At 35.5% G+C, this 4531-nt stretch overlaps 1 non-coding gene and 1 pseudogene across 1 annotated transcript; both read left to right on the top strand.

Moving 5' to 3' along the window:
* The first annotated feature begins 2829 nt into the window (after positions 1–2829).
* LOC127620494 (uncharacterized) lies at positions 2830–2948 on the top strand (annotated as a pseudogene).
* Positions 2949–3572: 624 nt separating this feature from the next.
* Positions 3573–3691, top strand: LOC127620405 (5S ribosomal RNA). The gene has a single exon (XR_007967702.1). It is a non-coding gene; the product is annotated as a 5S ribosomal RNA (ribosomal RNA).
* The last annotated feature ends 840 nt before the right edge of the window (positions 3692–4531 follow it).

Genomic DNA, 4531 nt, shown 5'->3' on the forward strand with positions numbered 1-4531 from the left:
GATGAGATTTTTAAAAAAGAGGAGTTAAGTGAAAGAATGAAGATAGGGATGATCAAAATGATTTATAAAAAAAGGGGGAATCCAAGCGATCTTAAGAACCATAGGCCGTTAACAATGCTAAACACAGATTTTAAATTTTTAGCAAAAGTTTTAGCCAATAGACTAAGAGCAGTTTTACCTAAAATCATATGCACCACTCAGACGTATGGAGTACAGGGAAAAGATATATTGGATATAGATCAGAGTATAAGAGACACAATGTTTTATATGAAGGAGAAAATTAGGAATGGATATTTAATCAGCTTGGATTTAGAGAAGGCATTTGATAGAGTGGAGCATGAATATTTATTCAATGTTCTTAAAGGATTTGGATTTGGGGCAAATTTTAGAAAATGGATTAAGATTTTTTATTCAAATATTTTAACATGTATTAAATGTAATGGGTTTTTATCTTAAAGTTTTCAACCGACAAGATCCATAAGACAAGGATGTCCGCTGTCTGCCTTACTTTATTCTCTAGTAGCTGAGCCCCTTGGGCTAGCAATGAAGGCAGACAGAGAGATTAAAGGTATCTGGATAGAGGAAAGCACTAAACATGAGCCAATATACCAATATGCGGACGATACAACCTTGTTGGTTGAGGATCTTCAAAGTGTTATGAGGGCAATGGGGATTTTAGGAAAATATTGTAAAGGGTCAGGAGCAAAAGTGAATGTAGATAAGAGTGTATATATGAGGGTTGTGAGTGTGGAACCATTACAACAGCAAATAAATGTTAAAGAAGACGAAAAAGAACATATAAAGATTTTAGGAATTTGGGTGGGGCTGGATTTTAATAAAGCCGATGTTCTTAATTGGGAGGGAGCTTTAATAGGTATAGAAAAAAGATTGAGATTTTGGAAATTAAGGAATTTAACATTGAAGGGAAAGGTTTTAGTGATCAATGCATTAATGCTTTCAAAAATCTGGTATGTGTTGAGTGTAACCCCATTGCCCCATAGGTATTTTAAAAGAATAAAAGAAAGTGTTTTAGATTTTTTATGGGGAAAAGGACGAGTAAAGATTGCATATGATACGCTTATTGGAGGAACCGAAGAGGGAGGACTTGGGCTTTTAGATCCATTTTTAAGGATGAAGACATTAAGAATTAAATTAGTGAAAAGTTTTTTAGACATAAAGAAAAAAGTCATGTAGAAAAATGTTTTGGAATATTTTTTAAGGAAATGTGGTTCTTTTAACATGGAATGTAATGTATTGTGGATGAAAACAAAAAAAGATATGTTGACTGGAATACCAAAATTTTATGAAGAAGTTTAGAAGCCTGGGGAAAGTTTTTAGATAATTTATTGATTTTACCAAAAGAAAGAACACAATTGCTAGAGCAACCACTGTTTTTAAATCCGAATATTACAAAGGATGGAAATGTTATTTACTATAAAAAATGGTGGGATGGAGGACTAAGACAAGTAAAAGATGTTTTATATGAAGTAATTAAAGGTTATCTTCCAATACAAGCAATTGTGGATACAGTATCTGAAAGAGAAGTAAATGTGGGAAAAGGAACACTAGTAAAACAGTTTGATGAGTTGAAGAAAGCCATACCAAAAGAATGGGTGGAAATTATTGAGAAAAACGAAGATACAGAGAAGAGGGGTATGCCTGAATTGTATTTTAAAAAGAAAAATGGAGAAAATGTGCCTTTTATGCTATGTAAAGTGAAAGATTTTTATTTGTTTTTTAGATATATGGCTTTCAAAAAACATGTGGCTAACAATTACTGGAAAGAGAGATATGATGATCTAAATGAGAATGAAATATGGAGAAAGGTGGGAATGAAATACATGGAACCAATTTTAGAGAATTGTAATTTTTTATTAAGACATAATTGCATTTTAACAGAAATGAGGTTGTGTAAAATTGGATTATAAAGAAATGCAATTTGTAAAGTTTGTATGAAAAATGAAGAAGGTCTTCTACATTTGTTTTTTTATTGTGAAAATTAGAGTGATTTTATGGAAAAATGAAAAACATTGCTAAATCTATACTGAAAGAGAAATATGATGAGGATATGACAGACAAAATGGGAAAAACATTTTTTATTTGGTATAAATAGTAAAGATTACAATGTGACTGCTTTTAATTTTCTGGTAACAATTGCCAAGCATGCAACATGGCTAAGACGAAACATAGTAAAATATGAAAAAAGAAAGGTAAATGTATGGAGCCTGTTTAAAAACAAAATGGAAACAACAGTGAAATTATTATGTACATATTTTTTAATGAATGATAAAGAGGATGATTTTATTGAAGTTTTTGTAGAAGGAAACCCCATGATAGAATATAAAATGGATGGTGTAACTTGGTTGTGGGAGAAATATGAACGAAGTTGTATATTTTTCAATGCTATGTATGTATGTTTAAAAGAAAAATGTATCAACTTGCTAAATGTAAAAATGTTTTTAATGTAATTTATATTTTCTGAAATTAATCAATAAAAAAAAATAAAAAAACTTACTTGTCTGATCTCGGAAGCCAAGAAGGGCTGGGCCTGGTTAGTACTTGGATGAGAGACTTCCTGGTAATACCATGGATGCTATGACACAGGTATGCAGAAAAAGGTATTGTGGATGACTCTTGTGAAATTGAATGAGGAGAGAGGAGGCACTTACCTTTTCAACAAGAGAAATAAATAAACATAGACAATGTCTGAGAGGAAAGGGCCTGTTGTCTCTTTTTTAGAGCTGCAGTACAAGACACGTGTCAATAATAGGAGGTAAGGATGCATGCAGTACGTTTACTTTAAATGTCCTGCTGGTAGCTGCAGCTTCTGCTTACGGCCATACCACCCTGTGCAGGCCTGAACTCGTCTGATCTTGGAAGCCAAGCAGGGCTGGTCCTGTCTAGTACTTGGATGGGATACTTCCTGGGAATACCAGGTGCTGTAAGCTTTTGCTTTTCCTTGTTTGTTTTAACTCATACACGCCCCCCTGGCTCAACTGGGATTTATTTATTTATCCTTGGAAATTGGTTGTTTGATTGATTTTCTATCATTTAGCTTTCTCTGTGGCAAAGGACAGCCTGCTCGTTTATCTTGACTCCTACAGAAAGCGGTAGAGTTTTTTTTTGCTCTTTCTCGAGAGCAACATACAGAGTAGGAAAGTGCAAACAAAGTGGTGTGCTTCCAAAATGTGGTGGACACTTTCGAAAGAAAGTGACCTGAGATCATTTTTTAAGTAGAGAAGAGTTTTCTTTGGATACTGGCTTATTATTACGTGTTAAGAATTTCACTGTGCAGCTGAGTATGCCCTCTTTTAGCAAATCACATGGATGCTATGACACAGGTATACAGAAAAAGGTATTGTGGATGACTCCTTTGAAATTGAATGAGTAAAGAGGAGGCACTTACTTTTTCAACAAGAAAAATAAATAAAAATAGACAATGTCTGAGAGGAAAGGGTCTGTTGTTCCTTTTTTAGAGCTGCAATAGAAGACATGTGTCAATGATGGGAGAGCAGCGTAAGGATGCGTGCAGTGCGCTTGCTTTAATTATCCTGCTGGTAGCAGCTGCTCTCGCTTACGGCTATACCACCCTGAGCGCGCCCGAACTCATCTGATCTCGGAAGCTAAGCTGGGTTGGGCCTGGTTAGTACTTGGATTGTAGACTTCCTGCGAATACCAGGTGCTGTAAGCTATTGCTTTTCCTTGTTTGTTTTAACTCATACACTCCCCTGGCTCAACTGGGATTTATTTATGTATTTATCTATCCTTGGAAATTGGTTGTTTGATTGATTTTCTTTCATTTAGCTTTCTCTGTGGCAAAGGAAAGACTGCCCCTTTATCTTTTCTCCTCCAGAAAGCAGTAGAGGCTTTGTGAAATAGCCTGCTGGTAGCAGCAACTCTCGCTTACGGCCAGGCCATTCCACCCTGCGCACGCTCATAGTGGTATAGTCCAGGAAGTAATAAAGCAACAGGAGAGTGTTTGTTTTGAGAATTTCTTTATAATATACTGCTTTTGTTCATATTTTTTCTTTCTTGAAAAGTTACTGTTCATTTTAGTTTCTTTTCTCCCAACAGCTTTGCTGTTAGGGGGACCATTCTGAGATTTATATTACGGATGGATAGCATGGCTATGAACAAGAGGATTGAATAAATAACGATGAGACAGGAAATGGACACAAATAATGAAGGACAGGAGAGAAGTAAAGACAAAGTTTGGCAAACTGTGAATGACAAAAGAAAAATAAATGACAACGTGAATGGACATGGAACAAGCAAAGATACAGGAAGTGAACAACAAGAGAGTGGGAAGAACTGCAGAGAAGTGAGTGGTGAACAGAGAGTGAAATACTGCAAGGAGCTAACAGTGGAGGTGGAGGTGGAATATTTCCATAATGGAGTTATTGAAGGGCGTGAAGGAGCAATGTGGAGAAGTGATGGGACGCAGAGAGAGAAGCGAAAGGATTTATGAACTCACAATGAAAGACAAAGATGCAAAGAGCAAACTAATGGATGGGGTGAGAATAAAAGGAGC

This window comes from Xyrauchen texanus, chromosome 26 (assembly GCF_025860055.1).
Source record: "Xyrauchen texanus isolate HMW12.3.18 chromosome 26, RBS_HiC_50CHRs, whole genome shotgun sequence".
NCBI lineage: Eukaryota > Metazoa > Chordata > Actinopteri > Cypriniformes > Catostomidae > Xyrauchen > Xyrauchen texanus.